We start from the raw sequence: 21,542 nt of genomic DNA on the forward strand, positions 1-21,542 counted from the left end.
CTCACTATGGTAATTCAATAATTATTATTCCTACAGCGTTCTCTGCATTGTCCATCACATAAAGAGTAAAAACAATACAATACTTAATAGTCAATAAGGTTACCCAAACAATAATAATATCCTTAGAGCAGTACAATAATATACATACATATATACATACATACACACTGCATATATACTGTACATACATACATACATACATACATACATACATACATACATACATACATACATACATACACACATACATACATACATATAAACATATAAACATACACACATACATACAGATACATACATACATACAGTGGGGCAAAAAAGTATTTAGTCAGCCACCAATTGTGCAAGTTCTCCCACTTAAAAAGATGAGAGAGGCCTGTAATTTTCATCATAGGTACACTTCAACTATGACAGACAAAATGAGGAAAAACAAAATCCAGAAAATCACATTGTAGGATTTTTTATGAATTTATTTGCAAATTATGGTGGAAAATAAGTATTTGGTCACCTACAAACAAGCAGGATTTTTGGCTCTCACAGACCTGTAACTTCTTCTTTAAGAGGCTCCTCTGTCCTCCACTCGTTACCTGTATTAATGGCACCTGTTTGAACTTGTTATCAGTATAAAAGACACCTGTCCACAACCTCAAACAGTCACACTCCAAACTCCACTATGGCCAAGACCAAAGAGCTGTCAAAGGACACCAGAAACAAAATTGTAGACCTGCACCAGGCTGGGAAGACTGAATAAGCAATAGGTAAGCAGCTTGGTTTGAAGGTTGGTTAGCACAGTGTCCAAAGAAGGGTAAGATGTATACAGAATGGTGTCGTCTGCGTAGAGGTGGAACAGACACTCACCAGCAGCAAGAGCGACATCATTGATATGTACAGAGAAAAGAGTCGGCCCGAGAATTGAACACTGTGGCACCCCATAGAGACTGCCAGAGGCCCGGACAACAGACCCACCTATTTGACACACTGACCACTGTCTGAGAAGTAGTTGGTGAACCAGGCAAGGCAGTCATTTGAGAAGCCAAGGCTATTAAGTCTGGCGATAAGAATGCAGTGATTGACAGAGTGGAAAGCCTTGGCCAGGTCGATGAAGACAACTGCACAGTACTGTCTTTTACCGATGGCTGTTATGATATCGTTTAGGACCTTGAGGTGCACCCATGACCAGCTCGGAAACCAGATTGCATAGAGGAGAAGGTACGCTGGGATTTGAAATGGTCAGTGATCTGTTTGTTAACTTGGCTTTCGAAGATTTTAGAAAGGCAGGGCAGGATGGATATAGGTCTATAACAGTTTGGGTCTAGATTGTCTCCCCCTTTGAAAAGGGGGATGAACGCGGCAGCTTTCCAATCATTGGGTATCTCAGACGATACGAAAGAGAGGTTGAATAGGCTAGTAATAGGGGTAGCAACAATTTCGGCAGATAATATTAGGAAGAGAGGGTCCAGATTGTCTAGCCTTACTGATTTGTAGGGATCCAGATTTTGCAGCTCTTTCAGAACATCAGCTGTCTGGATTTGGGTGAAGGAGAAGCGGGGGGGGGGGGGGGACTTGGGCAAGTTGCTGCAGGGCGCTGAGATGTTGGCCGGGGTAGGGGTAGCCAGGTGGAGCATGGCCAGCCGTAGAAAAATGCTTAATGAAATTATCGATTATCTTAGATTTATCGGTGGTGACAATGTTTCCTGTCCTCAGTGCAGTGGGCAGCTGGGAGGAGGTGCTCTTATTCTCCATGGACTTTATGGTGTCCCAAAACTTTTGGGATTTAGTGCTACAAGATGCAAATTTCTGTTTTAAAAAGCTAGCCTTAGCTTTCCTAACTGACTGCGTATATTGGTTCCTGACTACACCTGAAAATGTGCATATCGATGGGGCTTTTCGATGCTAATACAAAACGCCACAGGATGTTTTTGTGCTGGTCAAGGGAAGTCAAGTCTCGGGTGAACCAAGGGCTATATCTGTTCTTAGTTCTTTTTTGGTAAGGATGATATCTATGAGGGTGCCCGTGTTTACGGATTTAGGGTTGTACCTGGTAGGTCACTTGATAATTTGTGTGAGATTGAGGGCATCTATCTTAGATTGTAGGACGGCCTGGGGTGTTAAGCATGTCCCAGTTTAGGTCACCTAACAGTACGAGCTCTGAAGATAGATGGGGGGCAATCAATTCACATATGGTGTCCAGGGCACAGCTGGGGGCAGAGGGAGGTCTATAACAAGCGGCAACGGTGAGAGACTTGTTACTGGAAAGGGGGATTTTTAAAAGTAGAAGCTCGAATTGTTTGGGTACAGACCATTTAGTATGACAGAGCTCTGCAGGCTATCTCTGATTGCAACTCCGCCCCCTTTGGCAGTTCTATCTTGTTGGAGAATGTTATAGTTAGGGATGGACATTTCTGGATTTTTTGGTGGCCTTCCTAAGCCAGGTTTCAGACACGGCTAAAACATCCGGGTTGGCAGAGTGAAAAAAACAAACTTAGGGAGGAGGCTTCTAATGTTAACATGCATGAAAACAAGGCTTTTACGGTTACAGAAGTCAACAAATGAGAGCACCTGGGGAATGGGAGTGGAGCTGGGGGCTGCAGGGCCTGGGTTTGAGTGTTTCTGTTATTGCTGTTCAAGGTAACGTTAGATAGCCAGCTAAATGTAACCTTATAGCTAGTCTAGCCAGATTACTCGCCAAACAATCCCCGACAAGTATGTCTATTGACTGTCATTCACCCTCACGTGATTCAGACTGCAGCTGCCTCCATTTACGAGCCTTTTCGCTATGTTTTAAACTTTGAAAACGTTTAAAATCAACAAAAAAAGTTTGAAATAGTTTGGTCCCATAAAGATGCAGCAGCATTTTCTCACCGGAAGTCTCCATTAACACTGCACTGAGAGACTCTAATATTACCAGAGTACCAGTGGGCTGATGCATTGAAAACCCAGACAAGATAAAAGGTAGACAAACCAGTATTTGCCTGATGTGGATGACTCAGGTCAGCTTGGAAAAACAAGTGAATGGCCCTTGAGTTGAGGACCTGCTGTAGATTATGTAAATGTTCTTGTGCCTTAATTGCTCATAATAGAGTTGCTGCATATTTTTCTGAACACTCTTCAGCATTTTTAAGTCCTTGTGAGACAGGTGTGTGTGTGTGTGCATGTGTGTTTGTGTTTACAGAGAGAGAGGGAGAGAGAGAGAGAGAGAGAGAGAGAGAAGACTCAGAATCCCCTACAGTACAAGCACATGTTATTTGGAGAGGGAGGGAGAAGTAACAGAAATGTACACAATGACATCTTGATCCTAATACAACTCCTCTTTGACAGCTAAAAGCTCTGCCTACTGCCTGTCATTTCTGACAACGACTTCCCCAGCCACACTCTGTGAGGAGGAAAAACACAAACACAAACTGACATAAAGCATGAATCCCAAATGGCACCCTATTCCCTAAGTAGTGCACTACTTTTTTTACCAGAGTCCATAGGGCTCTTATCACAAGTAGTGCACTATGTAGGGAATAGGAAATAAGGTACCATTTGGGGTTTTAGACAAAGTGTTCTATTTTTTGGCCCCCCTTCTTTTCAGCAAAACAATAGGTGTCATAAATGTGTCCTAGTGTCCTAATTGGCTAGTCTCTGATGTGGAGCTGTGGGTGCTCCTTCCTTGCCACTGTCACGGCATTCAGCTGTCTATCTAAAGCCAGTGTGTCTGTGTATACGGATGACTCAACACTCTACGCGTCAGCTACTACAGCGACTGAAATGACTTGCAACACTTAACAAAGAGCTGCAGTTAGTAAAATAATGGGTGGCAAGGAATAAGTTAGTCCTGAATATTTCTAAAACTGAAAGCAATGTATTTGGGATAAATACATTTTTTGTGAATTAATAAACCCTAAACCTCAACTAAATCTTGTAATGAATAATGTTGATATTGAGCAAGTTGAGATGACTAAACTGCTTGGAGTAACCCTGGATTGTAAACTGTCATGGTCAAAACATATTGATACAACAGTAGCTAACATGGGGAGAAGTCTGTCCATAATAAAGCACTGCTCTGCCTTAATAACACTATCAACAAGGCAGGTCCTACAGGCCCTAGTTTTGTCACACCTGGACTCATGTGGTCAGGTGCCACAAAGAGGTACTGAGGAAAATTACAATTGTCTCAGAACAGGGCGGCACGGCTGGCCTGTAAATGTACACGGAGAGCTAACATTAATAATATGCATGTCAATCTCTGATAGCTCAAAGTGGAGGAGAGATTGACTTCATCACTACTTGTTTTTGTAAGAGGTGTTGAGAAGCTGAATGAACCGAGCTGTCTGTGTAAACTACTAGCACACAGCTCAGACAGCTGTTCATACCCCACAATACATGCCACCAGAGGTCTCTTCACAATCCCCAAGTCCAGAACAGACTATGGGAGGAGCACAGAACTACATAGAGCCATGACTACATGAAACTCTATTCCACATCAGCTAACTGATGCAAACAGTAGAATCATATAAAAAAAACAGATAAAAATACACATTATGTAACTGTGAAGCAACACAAACATAGTCACAGACACACATGATAACATACGCACTATACACACACGTACACATGGATTTTGTGTTGTAGATATGTGGTAGTGGAGTAGGGGCCTGAGGGAACACAGTGTGTTGTAGATATGTGGTAGTAGAGTAGGGGCCTGAGGAAACACAGTGTGTTGTAGATATGTGGTAGTGGAGTAGGGGCCTGAGGGAACACAGTGTGTTGTAGATATGTGGTAGTGGAGTAGGGGCCTGAGGAAACACAGTGTGTTGTAGATATGTGGTAGTGGAGTAGGGGCCTGAGGGAACACAGTGTGTTGTAGATATGTGGTAGTGGAGTAGGGGCCTGAGGGCACACAGTGTGTTGTGAAATCTCTTATGAATGTATTGTAATGTTTTTAAAATTGTATCTCTGCCTTCATTTTGCCAGACCCCAGGAAGAGTAGCTGCTGCCTTGGCAGGAACTAATGGGGATCCATAATAAACCCTGGGAAGAGTAGCTGCTGGCTTGGCAGGAACTAATGGGGATCCATAATAAACCCTGGGAAGAGTAGCTGCTGCCTTGGCAGGAACTAATGGGAATCCATAATAAACCCCAGGAAGAGTAGCTGCTGCCTTGACAGGAACTAATGGGAATCCATAATAAACCCTGGGAAGAGTAGCTGCTGCCTTGGCAGGAACTAATGGGGATCCATAATAAACCCCGGGAAGAGTAGCTGCTGCCTTGGCAGGAACTAATGGGGATCCATAATAAACCCCGGGAAGAGTAGCTGCTGCCTTGGCAGGAACTAATGGGGATCCATAATAAACCCCGGGAAGAGTAGCTGCTGCCTTGGCAGGAACTAATGGGGATCCATAATAAACCCTGGGAAGAGTAGCTGCTGCCTTGGCAGGAACTAATGGGGATCCATAATAAACCCCAGGAAGAGTAGCTGCTGGCTTGGCAGTAACTAATGGGAATCCATAATAAACCCTGGGAAGAGTAGCTGCTGCCTTGGCAGGAACTAATGGGGATCCATAATAAACCCCAGGAAAAGTAGCTGCTGGCTTGGCAGGAACTATTGGGAATCCATAATAAACCCTGGGAAGAGTAGCTGCTGCCTTGGCAGTAACTAATGGGAATCCATAATAAACCCTGGGAAGAGTAGCTGCTGCCTTGGCAGGAACTAATGGGAATCCATAATAAACCCTGGGAAGAGTAGCTGCTGCCTTGGCAGGAACTAATGGGGATCCTTAATAAATACAAAATATCTTCTCCCAGGGTAGGACTCATTTTCAGAGACGAGGAGAGAAGGGGAGGCTACAGTCAGACAGGGCAGGGTCGTGTGTGTGTGTGTGTGTGTGTGTGTGTGTGTGTGTGTGTGTGTGTGTGTGTGTGTGTGTGTGTGTGTGTGTGTGTGTGTGTGTGTGTGTGTGTGTGTGTGTGTGTGTGTGTGTGTGTGTGTGTGTGTGTGTATGTGGAGGAGGGAGGGAGGGAGGGAGGGGTGTGTGTATGTGTATGTGTGTATGGGTGTGGGGAGGAGGGAGGGGTGTGTGTGTGTAAACTGTAATCAGGGCATCAGCTCTCCTAGCAACCCTACTAGTTTATCTTCCAAAATATGCATTTATCAAACTACACAAAAGTATGAAAAATTATTTGTACTCGCGTGTGGTTTGTTCCATGAAAATTGAACCTTTTGATATTGGAATAAAACACTGTGTTTTAAAAGCTTCATTTACTGAATTAAATGCCCTTTAATATAGACCACATGTAGAACTCAATACATCTGAAATTTCAGCGAAATTCTGTATTTTGACACGTCCCTCTGTCAACCCTGTGTCAAAGTAAAGATTTTAACCCACTTAATCCCACATTTTCTCCAAGTTTTACTTTATTTAACCTGTTGGGAAAACGTTGAACATTGAGCTCTTTACGAAAGAAAGTATAGAAAGAATGTAAAAATGTTGTGAAATAAAATGTTTTCTTTTACCAAGTTACAATGAAAAGGCATCAAATTGGTGGAAAACCCCCACTTAATAGAATGTTTTGACAGTAACCCTCCAAAAAGTAATTTAGATTCCTTTTTAATTTCTATATGTACCAGGAAGTTAAGTGTTTGTTTCTTAGACTTCAGGAATGTGACTGAAAAAGTGCCTCAGGCCTTGCACAATGAACCAACTGAGTGAAAGTATATGGGCTTTAGGTAGAGTGTTGGGCAGGTAACACGAAAGGTTGCAGGATCAAATCCCACACCTGACAATGTAAAAATATTTTGTTCTGCCCCCTGAACAAGGCACTAAACCCACTGTTCCTAGGTAGGCTGTCATTCTAAATTTGAATGTGTTTTTAAATGTCTTACCGAAAGTGTTACCTTAATAAGTGCTAGGCCTAACCTGAGAAAACGACGACCAAATAAACATTTATCCACCACCATCCATTCCATAGGCATATCATAATTTCAGCACCATGTACAGCGATCGGTAGTTTGTAATTCGTGAACTGTGTTACACCAGTGAACGACCTGTGTACAGTATAGTTGTTATGTGTTCTCATTCCAAATATGTAGCTAACATGAAACAAATACTGTAGGTGAATTTTTGGGGGGGAAAGTACTGTAGTTCTCTCAATGAAGATGCTAATTAGACCTAGTCTTTGAAGTGGCCTAATTTGCATAACAAACATTATTTTAAGTGTAACAAAAAAAAACTGAGAAAGAGAGAGAGAGGCAGAGAGGCAGAGAGGCAGAGAGGCAGAGAGGCAGAGAGAGAGAGAGAGAGAGAGAGAGAGAGAGAGAGAGAGAGAGAGAGAGAGAGAGAGAGAGAGAGAGAGAGAGAGAGAGAGAGAGAGAGAGAGAGAGAGAGAGAGAGAGAGAGAGAGAGAGAGAGAGAGAGAAGAGGAGAGAGAGAGAGAGAAGAGGAGAGAGAGAGAGAGAGAGAGAGAGAGAGAGAGAGAGAGAGAGAGAGAGAGAGAGAGAGAGAGAGAGAGAGAGAGAGAGAGAGAGAGAGAGAGAGGCAGAGAGAGAGAGAGAGGCAGAGAGAGAGAGAGAGGCAGAGAGAGAGAGAGAGGCAGAGAGAGAGAGAGAGGCAGAGAGAGAGAGAGACAGGCAGAGAGAGAGAGAGACAGGCAGAGAGAGAGAGAGACAGGCAGAGAGAGAGAGAGACAGGCAGAGAGAGAGAGAGACAGGCAGAGAGAGAGAGAGACAGGCAGAGAGAGAGAGAGACAGGCAGAGAGAGAGAGAGACAGGCAGAGAGAGAGAGAGAGACAGGCAGAGAGAGAGAGAGAGACAGAGAGAGAGAGAGAGAGACAGAGAGAGAGAGAGAGAGACAGAGAGACAGACAGAGAGACAGAGAGACAGACAGAGAGACAGAGAGACAGAGAGACAGAGAGACAGACAGAGAGACAGAGAGACAGACAGACAGACAGACAGACAGAGAGACAGACAGAGAGACAGAGAGACAGACAGAGAGACAGAGAGACAGAGAGACAGAGAGACAGAGAGACAGAGAGACAGAGAGACAGAGAGACAGAGAGACAGAGAGACAGAGAGACAGAGAGACAGAGAGACAGAGAGACAGAGAGACAGAGAGACAGAGAGACAGAGAGACAGAGAGACAGAGAGACAGAGAGACAGAGAGACAGAGAGACAGAGAGAGAACAATAATTCTGTTCTGTTCTCTGATCTCTTGCCATGAAACTGGATTGGGAGGGTATTAATTGTGTATGTACGGAGAGTGTAAATCTGTCATACTCTTCTCTCTCTCCTTTTGTCCCTCCCCCTTCTGAACCCTCATGTTTCTCTTAGGTCCTCACTAGCTAAATACAGTTAAAGTCAGAAGTTTACATACACCTTCGCCAAATATATTTAAACTCAGTTTTTCACAATTCCTGACATTTAATCCTAGTAAAATGTTCTCTGTCTTAGGTCAGCTAGGATCACAACTTTATTTTAAGAAGGTGAAATGTCAGAATAATAGTAGAGAGAATGATTTATTTCAGCTTTTATTTCTTTCATCACATTCCCAGTGGGTCAGAAGTTTACATACACTCAATTTGTATTTGGTAGCATTGCCATTAAATTGTTTAACTTGGGTCAAACGTTTTGGGTAGCCTTCCACAAGCTTCACACAATAGGTTGGGTCAATTTTGCCCCATTCTTCCGGACAGAGCTGGTGTAACTGAATCAGGTTTGTAGGCCTCCTTGCACGCACACGCTTTTTCAGTTCTGCCCACACATTTTCTATAGGATTGAGTTCAGGGCTTTGTGATGGCCACTCCAATACCTTGACTTTGTTGTCCTTAAGCCATTTTGCCACAACTTTGGAAGTATGCTTGGGGTCATTGTCCATTTGGAAGACCCATTTGCGACCAAGCTTCAACTTCCTGACTGATGTCTTGAGATGTTGTTTCAATATATCGACATAATTTTCCTCCCTCACGACTCCATCTATTTTGTGAAGTGCACCAGTCCCTACTGCAGCAAAGCACCCCCACAACATGATGCTGCCACCCCCGTGCTTCACGGTTGGGATGGTGTTCTTCGGCTTGCAAACCTCCACTTTTTCCTCCAAACGTAACAATGGTCATTATGGCCAAACAGTTATATTTTTGTTTCATCAGATCAGAGGACATATCTCCAAAAAGTACGATCTTTGTCCCCATGTGCAGTTGCAAACTGTAGTCTGGCTTTTTTATGGCGGTTTTGGAGCAGTGGCTTCTTCCTTGCTGAGCGGCCTTTCAGGTTATATCGATATAGGACTCGTTTTACTGTGGATATAGATACTTTTGTACCTGTTTCCTCCATCTTTCACAAGGTCCTTTGCTGTTGTTCTGGGATTAATTTGCACTTTTCAAACCAAAGTACGTTCATCTCTAGGAGACAGAACGCATCTCCTTCCTTAGCAGTATGACGGCTGCGTTGTCCCATGGTGTTTATACTTGCGTACATTTGGTTGTACAGATAAACCTGGTACCTTCATGCATTTGGAAATTGCTGCCAAGGATGAACCATACTTGTGGAGGTACACAATTCTTGGCTGATTTCTTTTCATTTTCTCATGATGTCAAACAAATTGTAACTGCTGTTGGAAGGAGAGGACCAAGGTGAAGCGTGGTACGTGTCCATATTTATTAATAATTTCATAATTTCCTCTACAGATTAAACTGCCTCTTATTCAATTATTGCTCCTACTATATGCATATAATTAATACCATTGGATAGAAAACAATCTATAGTTTCTAAAAACCGTTTCAATTTTGTCTCTAAGTGAAACAGAAGTCATTTGACAGCACTTTCCCTGACCAAGAAGAAGAATGCAAGATGTGTATGCTCGCTTCAACGCTCTGCCTATATATGGTCACGCCACCTATGACCCGAAACACACTTCATTCGTCTTCCTCTGGGTGTCAAGAGGACGTCAGAGGAGAAATTTTTTGTTTATCTTGTACTGACGTGAAATAAGACCTATTTCTTTGGCGTGACCGACAACTTCCGGTTCTCTGAATCGCTGGATTTGCAGGTGCGATTGTATACTGTTTTGCTGCCGTTACGGATGAAAACTATCTCCGTCTCGAAGTATGTTTGATACATGTGACCATATCATCTTAATGTATGTTTTTTCAATATAGTTTAATCAGATTATTTGAATTTTTTCGGGAGTTTTGCCGTGTTCCGTTCTGTGAGTTTTTTAACTTTGGACAGAACCGTGCCAGTCGACCAGTACCTATGCTAAATGAAGAGGGAAAGTTGCCATTGTGAATGGATTGAACGACTCATCAGGACTAAGGACACCTTGATCAACATTCTGATGAAAGATCAGCAATAGTAAGACCCAATTTACGATGTTATTTCATATATCTGTCGTGCATGTGAACTGGTCGGGCACGCCCAGCTGGTTCTGGCTGGCGTGGCTATGCTAATTTAGCGCTACATTTTGTTTTCGCTATAAAACATTTAATAAATCTGAAATATTGTTTGGATTCACCAGATGTTGGGCTTTCAATATCTGTACGCTGTGTATTTTTTCTGAAATGTTTTAAGACAAGTAATTAGTTATATGACGTTGGTCTCTGTAATTGTTCTGGCTGCATCGGCACTAGTTCAGATTGCAGCTGCAATGTAGAACTGTAATTTATACCTGAAAAATGCACATTTTTCAACAGAAAAACTATGCTATACCATAAATATGTTATCAGACTGTCATCTTATGAATTTGTTTCTTGGTTAGTGGCTATATATATTTTCATTTAGTCGAATTAGTGATAGCTACTGACGCAGGAAAAAACTGTTGGAGTAAAAAAATTGTGTCTTTTGCTAACGTGTTTAGCTAATAGATTTACATATTGTGTCTTCCCTGTAAAACATTTAAAAAATCTGAAATGGTGGCTTTATTCACAAGATCTGTGTCTTTCATTAGGTGTCTTGGACTTGTGATTTAATGATATTTAGATGCTACTATTTAATTGTGACGCTATGCTAGCGATGCTAATCAGTGTGGGGGGGGTGGGGGGTGCTCCCGAATCCGGGGTATGTGCTCGGTAGAGGTTAACCTGTCTAGGATGAGTGTGCCGCTAGCGGCACTCCCCCCCCACCCCCACTGAAAAACCAGTGCCGCGAAATTCAAAAAAAATATTTTTTTAAAGTATTTAACTTTCACACATTAAAGTCCAATACAGCTAATGAAAGACACAGATCTTGTGAATCCAGTCAACATGTCCGATTTTTAAAATGTTTTACAGGGAAGACACAATATGTAAAGATGTACATCTATTACCTAAAAACACATTAGCATAATCCACCATCTTTTATTTGTCCACCAACACCAGTAGCTATCACCAATTCGGCTAAACTAAGATATTTATAGCCCCTAACCAAGAAAAAAACTCATTAGATGACAGTCTGATAACATATTTATGGTATGGGATAGGTTTTGTTAGAAAAAAGTGCATATTTCAGGTAGATGGCATAGGTTACAATTGCACCCACCGTCACAAATGGAATAGAAAAACTACTTAGAGCAACGTGTTTACCTACTTACTAATCATCAAACATTTCGTAAAAATACACAGCATACACGAATCGAAAGACACAGATCCTGTGAATACAGACAATATTTCAGATTTTCTAAGTGTCTTACAGCGAAAACACAATAAATCGTTATATTAGCATAGCACATAGCACATAGCAGCCCAGCATTGATTCTAGCCAAAGTGAGCGATAAAAGTCAACATCGCCAAAATATATTAATTTTTTCACTAACCTTCTCAGAATTCTTCAGATGACACTCCTGTAACATCATATTACACAATCCATATAGAGTTTGATCGAAAATGTTTATATTTAGCCACCAAAATCATGGTTAGACAATGTGAAATGTAGCTCAGCTGGTCAGAAAATGTCCTTGCGCCACTTAGACAGTGATCTACTCTTATACATAAATACTCATAAACGTGACTAAAAAATATAGGGTGGACATCGATTGATAGACAATTTAATTCTTAATACAATTGCGGAATTACATTTTTTAATTTATCCTTACTTTTCAATACAGTTTGCGCCAAGCGAAGCTACGTCAAAAAACATGGCGTCCTAAGCCACTAACATTTTTCGACAGAAACACGATTTATCATAATAAAAATGTCCTACTTTGAGCTGTTCTTCCATCAGTATCTTGGGCAAAGGATCCTTTCTTGGGAGTAATCGTCTTTTGGTGGAAAGCTGTCCTCTTTCCATGTGGAAATGCCAACTGCGTTCGGGATGAAACTGAAAGCGTGCCCAGCTATTCGCAGCGTTAAAGAAATAAATGTCCCAAAATCGCACTAAACGGATATAAATTGCTATAAAACGCTTTAAATTAACTACCTTATGATGTTTTTAACTCCTATAACGAGTAAAAACATGACCGGAAAAATATAACAGGCTAAACTAACGCTTGGAAAAATAGCAGGTCGATGTCCTCCACGCGCATTACGCAGCTGCAAAGGAGCTCCTACCTACAGGGTTTTTTTTATTTATAGGGCCTGTGAACGCGCAATCGACCCCATTCAAATCGTCATCACGTAAAGGCATCCAGGGGAAGACGTAAGCAGTGTCCGTATAGTCATAGCAATAACAGTGCCCTTTTAACTGACTCCAGAACAGTGGCCAAAATTTCTGAAATCTGACTCCATGTCAGGGAAATTGCTGTAGAATGTGCTCTGTTCCACTTAGAGACAAAATTTCAACTCCTATAGAAACTATAGACTGTTTTCTATCCAATAATAATAATAATATGCATATTGTACGATCAAGGATTTTGTGGGAAGCCGTTTCAAAAATTACACGATTAGCATAAATAGTCTCAACAGCGCCCCCATCCTCAACAGGTTAATGCAACCGCTGTGTTAGATTTTTAAAATTAACGTTACTACGACATACAGCGTACTACAGCGTAGTAACGTTAATGCAACCGCCGTGTTAGATTTTTAAAAGTAACTTTACCAATACAAACAGCTTGCGTTATTGCGAGACAGCGCCCGACAAAACGGCAGAGAATAGGAATCAACATTTTCCACAGAAATACGAAATAACATCATAAATTGTTCTTACTTTTGTTGATATTCCATGCCCATCATCTCTTGACGCAAAGAACGTAAAATTGCAAAAGTCCCAATAAACGTTGAATAAACTGATACAACTCGGTTGAAAAAAACTACTTTATGATGTTTTTATCACATCTATCAAATAAAATCAGAGCCGGAGATATCCGCCGTGTATACCGAACGCTTTTCAGAAACCAATGTCGACGTACTTCGCGCGCCAGAGAAGACAAAGACATTTCCAGACCTGTCACTCCAAAAGCTCTTGTTCGGCCTCAGATCAAGCTAGACACCCCATTCCACCTTCCACTGCCTGTTGACATCTAATGGAAGGTGTATGCAGTGCATGCATATCGATAAATATTAGGCAATTGAATAGGCAGGCCCTGGAACAGAGCATCGTTTTCAGATTTTTCACTTCCTGTGTGGAAGTTTGTTGCAAAATTAGTTCTGTTTTACTCACAGATATAATTCAAACAGTTTTAGAAACTTGAGAGTGTGTTCTATCCAATAGTAATAATAATATGCATATTGTATATTATCTAGATCTAGAATAGAGTATGAGGCAGTTTAATTTGGGCATGATTTTTTCCAAAGTGAAAACAGCACCCCCCTATTGACAAGAAGTTAACAAGTTGCTGTTAACTCACAACTCAGAACATGACAGACACAGCAGCTCAGTATCAGGCATCGTTTCCCCTCGGAGGATAGCTGCAATGATATCCTTTTGACGCCCTGCTATTCCAATCAGAGATGAAGACAGAACAATGTTAAGGTGGAGAAAGGTATCAGCCGGGTCAACCTCCTGACCAGCTGTCACAGCGGAGTGAGACGTCAATGAAACACACACACACAAATACGCACACAAAACAGACACGCACACTGAGTCTCATTACAATGAGAGCGTCAGAGAGGTCAACTGAAGAAAAAAGAACGGAGCAAAAAAAAAATGAAAAGGATGAGGTGGAAACTGAAATGAAAAATGAAATTGAAAAAAAAAGCCAAGCCACTGGTTAAATAGTCATTAAAGCTTCTGTATTGACAGCAGCTGTCCATTTTTTGTAACAAATATGTTAAATGTATGGGGTCAACCATAACAATTACAAAGAACACGTTTTCTGAAATGAAGCAGAACATTTCTTTATTTGTGACTCATTTCATTTCTCATTTCTCATTTCAGGAAACTAACACTACTTCACAGGAGAAAAATTTCAACATAAACTTATTTTTTTATCAAAATGTGCTTTTTTTGCAGAAATGCCTTCTGGAACATGTGAACTTTCATGTATACCATCTGTAAACATTAATACAATTGTTAAATTAAGAGCCAAGTTTGTTTAGCCACGGAAAAGTTTGGATTGGTCTGCCATGTAGCAGGCTTCTGTCTCAAAATATGAGCTGCTCAGTGTGTGTAGGTAATCTTTTCTAACAGCAGCTTTTTTGAAAGATATCATGAAGATCTGCAAAATGTCTCTAATGCTCTCCACTTTTTAGAGAACCGAGTATTGAAATCAGTGGAATGCCCGGTGGAAGCAGAGTATGATAGCTGAGGATATGGAGAAAATTCTGCCGTTTGCAAATATGTCGAAAAGAGAACACACGGAAGACTGTTGTTTCAAACACCTGTCTCCAGATTACATCTTCAAACTAAGGGCAACCGTGGCATCCGTGACAGAGAGGGAGAAGCGTCCATCCATGTATCCTGGTAAGAGAGACTAGCTAGCTACATTTTCAGATATCACATGTTTCTAATTTGTCAGAAAGTTGTTTTCATTGGAAGTTAACTTCTACTGCCTCAGAAACCCGGATCCGGGAGCACCCCCCACCCCCCACACACTGTTTAGCATAGCTAGCATAGCTTCACAAGTAGATAGTAGCATCTAAATATCATTAAATCACAAGTCCAAGACACCAGATGAAAGATACAGATCTTGTGAATAAAGCCACCATTTCCGATTTTTAAAATGTTTTACAGGGAAGACACAATATGTAAAGATGTACATCTATTACCTAAAAACACATTAGCATAATCCACCATCTTTTATTTGTCCACCAACACCAGTAGCCATCACCAATTCGGCTAAACTAAGATATTTATAGCCCCTAACCAACAAAAAAACTCATTAGATGACAGTCTGATAACATATTTATGGTATGGGATAGGTTTTGTTAGAAAAATGTGCATATTTCAGGTAGCTGCCATAGGTTACAATTGCACCCACCGTCACAAATGGACTAGAATAATTACAATGAGCAACGTGTTTACCTAACTACTAATCATCAAACATTTCGTAAAAATACACAGCATACACTAATCGAAAGACACAGATCCTGTGAATACAGACAATATTTCAGATTTTCTAAGTGTCTTACAGCGAAAACACAATAAATCGTTATATTAGCATAGCACATAGCACATAGCAGCCCAGCATTGATTCTAGCCAAAGTGAGCGATAAAAGTCAACATCGCCAAAAGATATTAATTTTTTCACTAACCTTCTCAGAATTCTTCCGATGACACTCCTGTAACATCATTTTACAATATACATATACAGTTTGTTCGAAAAGGTGCATATTTAGCCATACAAAACCGTGGTTACACAATGAAAATAGTAGCAAAACAAGCCTGAAAATGTCGGTCGCCATCTTTCAGAGTGATCTAGTTTAATTAATAGCTAATCATATACTTGACTAAAAAATACAGGGTTTACAGGAATCGAAAGACAAATTAGTTCTTAATGCAACCGCTGATTTACATTTTTAAAATTATCCTTACTTTTCAATACAGGGTTCGCCAAGTGAAGCTATACCAAACAAAATGGCGAAATATGCGTTTAAAATATTTCGACAGAAACACGATTTATCATATTAAATATTGCTTACTTTGAGGTGTTCTTCCATCAGATTCTTGGGCAATGTATCCTTTCTATGTTATAAACGTCTTTTGGTCGATAGATGTCCTCTGTCCTTCGAAATGTCCACCACCAACGACCGACACCCCAAAACGTGTCCAAAGTTTCAGAGTGCACAACAAATAAATTCCTCTAAAATCGCACTAAACGGATATAAATTGCTATAAAACTGTTCAAATTAACTACATTATGATGTTTTTAACACCTAAAACGAGTAAAAACATGACCGGAGAAATATTGCTGGTTAGAAAACGATTTGGAACGAGGCAGGTCCGATGCCCTTCACGCTTCAGGCGCACGACGAGAAAGGGCGGTCTCTATACATTTTGGTCTTTTATACTGGCTGTGAATATCCCATCGATTCCATTGAAAGCGTGATGACGTACAGACACCCAGAGGAAGACGTAGGCAGTGTCGGTTTCTTCATAGCATTCACTGTCGCCTTAAAAACAGACCCCAGATCAGAGGTAAAAAAAATTGAAATCTGAACCCTGTCATGAAAAGTGCTGTAGAAATTGTTCTGTACAACTCAGAGACAAAATTTCAACTTCTATAGAAACTAGAAGGTGTTTTCTATCCAATAATAACAATAATATGCATATTGTACGATCAAGAATTTAGCACGAGGCAGTTTAATTTGGAGACACAAATATGCTAATGCGGAACAGCACCCCCTATAGTTCCAAGAGGTTAAAGCATAATGTTAGCTAGCTAGCTAACGTTAGCTGGCTGGCTCCCTAGCTAACATGGTGTGTATTTATCAGTGTAGTAATATTATTAATATCTCAGAGCTATGTGTATTGCTAGTTATTGCCTAATATTAGCTAGCTAGCTAACATTGAACCTAGTTGGTTAGCTTTAGCTACCTGCAGATACATGCAGGTTGGTAACCTTCTGTATCCTGTACATGTGACAAACAAACTTCGAGAGGGAGGGAGATTGTACTTCGATTGTATTTGATATAGTGTGTGTTTACCAGAGACGGTAATGTGAAGAACAACATGACCTGCACCAAAGTCAAATTAGGACATGACGTAAGGCCAATGAGACATTGTCCAAGTTCTAAAATTCTCTGGTAGAATATGCTTACATTTCCTCACACTCTCAACCGTATTTTCTGTCATTAGCTGGCCATTAACTTGCAAATAATGATCTTGTGAGTTTATTTTCCTGTAGTAATGAATACAGATTATCTAAAGTTAAGGCGTTGTCAGCTATGATATAGTCATTATTTGAACCGGATAGCCAGCTAACTTAACATTAGCTAACAAGCTAGAAAAACAAACCAAAACATTGTTCAGAAACTTGCTTTTTAGTTGCCTGGTTTCCTAGATTGACATTTAATAAATTGAGTTTTAAACAAATGGGTTTATTGGTGTTAAAATATATATAAATATAAATAGATAAATAGATAAAATACCCGTTATGCTATTTTGGAGCATTAAGCTGCTGATGTCAAACAGTCTGTTGTTTTTGTATCTGTCACGTTCCTGACCTATTTATGTTAGTTGTTATGTGTGTTAGTTGGTCAGGACGTGAGGTTGGGTGGGCATTCTATGTTTTCTGTTTCTGTGTTGGTTTTGGGTTACCTGGTATGGCTCTTAACCTGTTGGGGATGGGGGCGCTGTTTAGACTATTTATGCTAATGTGGCTAATTTTTTAAACGGCTTCCCACAAAATCCTTGATCGTACAATATGCATATTATTATTATTATTGGATAGAAAACAGTCTATAGTTTCTATAGGAGTTGAAATTTTGTCTCTAAGTGGAACAGAGCCCATTCTACAGCAATTTCCCTGACATGGAGTCAGATTTGAGAAACGTTGGCCACTTTTCTGAAGTCATTTAAAAGGGCTCTGTCGTTGCTATGACTATACGGACACTTCTTACGTCTTCCCCTGGATGCCTTTACGTGATGACGATTCCAACGGGCTCGATTGCTCGTTCACAGGCCCTACAAATGAAAAAAACCTTTAGCTAGCAAGTCTTTTCTTGCTGCGTAACGCGCGTGGAAGACACCGACCCTCTCCTGTTCCAAGCGTTAGTTTAGCCTGTTATATTTCTCCGGTCATCTTTTCACTCGTTATAGGAGTTACAAACATCACAAAGTAGTTAATTTAAAGCGTTTTATAGCAATTTATATCCGTTTAGTGCGATTTTGGGACATTTATTTTTGCAACGATGTGAAAAGTTGGGAACGCTTTTCAGTTCATCCCGAACGTAGTTGACATTTCCACATGGCAAGAGGACAGCTTTCCACCAAAAGACGATTTCTCCCAAGAAAGGATCCTTTGCCCAAGATACTGATGGAAGAACAGCTCAAGGTAGGACATTTTTATTATGATAAATCGTGTTTCTGTCGAAACATTTTAGTGGCTTAGGACGCCATGTTTTTTGACGTAGCTTCGCTTGGCGCAAACTGTATTGAAAAGTAAGGATAAATTAAAAAATGTAATAACGCAATTGTATTAAGAATTAAATTGTCTATCAATCCCTGTCCACCCTATATTTTTTAGTCACGTTTATGAGTATTTATGTATAAGAGTAGATCACTGTCTAAGTGGCGCAAGGACAAATTCTGACCAGCCGAGTTACATTTCACATTGTCTAACCATGATTTTGGTGGCTAAATATAAACATTTTCGATCAAACTGTATATGCATGTTGTAATGTGATGTTACAGGAGTGTCATCGGAAGAATTCTGAGAAGGTTAGTGAAAAAATTAATATCTTTTGGCGATGTTGACTTTTATCGCTCACTTTGGCTAGAATCAATGCTGGGCTGCTAATTGCTATGTGCTAAGCTAATATAACGATTTATTGTGTTTTCGCTGTAAGACACTTAGAAAATCTGAAATATTGTCTGTATTCACAGGATCTGTGTCTTTCGATTCGTGTATGCTGTGTATTTTTACGAAATGTTTGATGATTAGTAGTTAGGTAAACACGTTGCTCATTGTAATTATTCTAGTCCATTTGTGATGGTGGGTGCAATTGTAAACTATGCCATATACCTGAAATATGCACTTTTTTCTAACAAAACCTATCCCATACCATAAATATGTTATCAGACTGTCATCTAATGAGTTTTTTTGTTGGTTAGGGGCTATAAATATCTTAGTTTAGCCGAATTGGTGATGGCTACTGGTGTTGGTGGACAAATAAAAGATGGTGGAATATGCTAATGTGTTTTTAGGTAATAGATGTACATCTTTACATATTGTGTCTTCCCTGTAAAACATTTTAAAAATCGGAAATGTTGACTGGATTCATAAGATCTGTGTCTTTCATTAGCTGTATTGGACTTTAATGTGTGAAAGTTAAATATTTTAAAAAAATATTTTTTTTGAATTTCGCGGCACTGGTTTTTCAGTGGGGGGGGGGGGGGAGTGCCGCTAGCGCCACGCTGATCCTAGACAGGTTAATTAGAGGCAGGTGTTTGGCGTTCCTCTAATTAAGAGTCATATTTAGGTAGGCGTTGTCACAGTGTTCGTTGTGGGTGATTGTCTCCTGTGTCAGTATGTATGTTCGTGCCACACGGGACTGTAGCGTTAGTTTGTTTCGTTTCGTTTCGATGTCGTCTGTTTCCTGTACGTAAGTTTATGTTTAGTTATGTAAGTTTATGTTCAGGTTTCGTCAACGTCGTTTTCTTGTTTTGTAGTTTTGAAAGTGTTTTGTTTCGTTTCGTGTTGCCATCGTATTCAAAATAAAGATGGCTTATTTCCCAAATGCTGCGTTTTGGTCTGAAGATCCTTCTCTCCTCACCTCATCCGAGGATGAGGAGAGCACCAGCCGTTACAGAATCACCCACCACGCTAAGACCAAGCGGCAAGGGAAAAATAAACGGAGTAAGGGACAGGAGAAAAACAAGGATTTCTGGACATGGGAGCAGATAATGAATGGAGAAGGTCCCTGGGCTAAGGCAGGAGAAAATCGCCGTTCTCAGGAAGAGAGGGAGGCAGCTAAAGCCCAGGAGCGGTGGTTTGAGGAGGCAGCAAGGAGACGTGGCTGGAAGCCCGAAAAGCCATGGGAGCAGCTGGAGGCACTGGGGAGTGCAGAGGCTACCGGAGAGAGGAACCGGAGCTTTGAGGGAACGCGTCTGGCACGGAAGCCCGAAAAGCCCGTAAGTAATTCCCAAAAATTTCTTGGGGGGGGCTAGGAGGTAGTGGGCCAAGGGCAGGTAGGAGACCTGCGCCCACTTCCCAGGCTTACCGTGGAGAGCGGGAGTACGGGCAGGCGCCGTGTTACGCAGTAGAGCGCACGGTGTCTCCTGTACGAGTGCATAGCCCAGTGCGGGTTATTCCACCTCCCCGCACTGGGAGGGCTAGATTCGGTATTGAGCCAGGTGTCATGAGGCCGGCTCAACGCGTCTGGTCTCCAGTGCGTCTCCTCGGGCCGGCATACATGGCACCTGCCTTACGCATGGTTTCCCCGGTTCGCCTACATAGGCCGGTGCGGGTTATTCCACCTCCCCGCACTGGTCGGGCAACCGGGAGCATTCAACCAGGTAAGGTTGGGCAGGCTCAATGCTCAAGAGTGCCAGTACGTCTCCACGGTCCGGTATTTCCGGCACCACCTCCCCGCCCCAGCCTAGTACTTACAGTGTCTACACTACGCACTAGGCTACCAGTGCGTATCCTGAGCCCTGTTCCTCCTCCACGCACTCTCCCTGTAGTGCGTGTATCTAGCCCGGTGCCTCCAGTTCCGGCCCCACGCACTAAGCTACCAGTGCGTCTCCAGAGCCCTGTACAAACTGTATCTTCTCCCCCTACTAATCCTGATGTGCTTGTCCTCAGCCCGGCGTCACCAGTGCCGGTACCTCGCATCAGGGATAGAGTAGGCTTTGAGAGTACAGTGTGCCCTGTCCCTGCTCCCCGCACTAGTAGGAAGGTGCTTATCATTAGCCCGGTGCCTCCAGTTCCGGCACCACGCACCAGGTCTACAGTGCACCGTATCCGGCCAGAGCCATCCGTCTCCCCAGCGCCATCTGAGCCATCCGTCTCCCCAGCGCCATCTGAGCCATCCGTCTCCCCAGCGCCATCTGAGCCATCCGTCTCCCCAGCGCCATCTGAGCCATCCGTCTCCCCAGCGCCGTCTGAGCCATCCGTCTGCCAGGAGCCTGCAAAGCCGCCCGTCTGCCATGAGCCTGCAAAGCCGCCCGTCTGCCATGAGCCTACAGAGCCGTCAGCCAGACAGGAGCCGCTAGAGCCGTCAGCCAGACAGGAGCCGCTAGAGCCGTCAGCCAGACAGGATCTGCCAGAGCCGCCAACCAGACAGGATCTGCCAGAGCCGCCAACCAGACAGGATCTGCCAGAGCCGCCAACCAGACAGGATCTGCCAGAGCCGCCAACCAGACAGGATCTGCCAGAGCCGCCAACCAGACAGGATCTGCCAGAGCCGCCAGCGAGCCATGAGCAGCCAGAGCCGTCAGAGAGCCATGAGCAGCCAGAGCCGTCAGAGAGCCATGAGCAGCCAGAGCCGTCAGAGAGCCATGAGCAGCCAGAGCCGTCAGAGAGCCATGAGCAGCCAGAGCCGTCAGAGCGCCA

The sequence above is a fragment of the Salvelinus fontinalis genome, chromosome 30 (genome assembly GCF_029448725.1).
Source record: "Salvelinus fontinalis isolate EN_2023a chromosome 30, ASM2944872v1, whole genome shotgun sequence".
NCBI classification, from domain to species: domain Eukaryota; kingdom Metazoa; phylum Chordata; class Actinopteri; order Salmoniformes; family Salmonidae; genus Salvelinus; species Salvelinus fontinalis.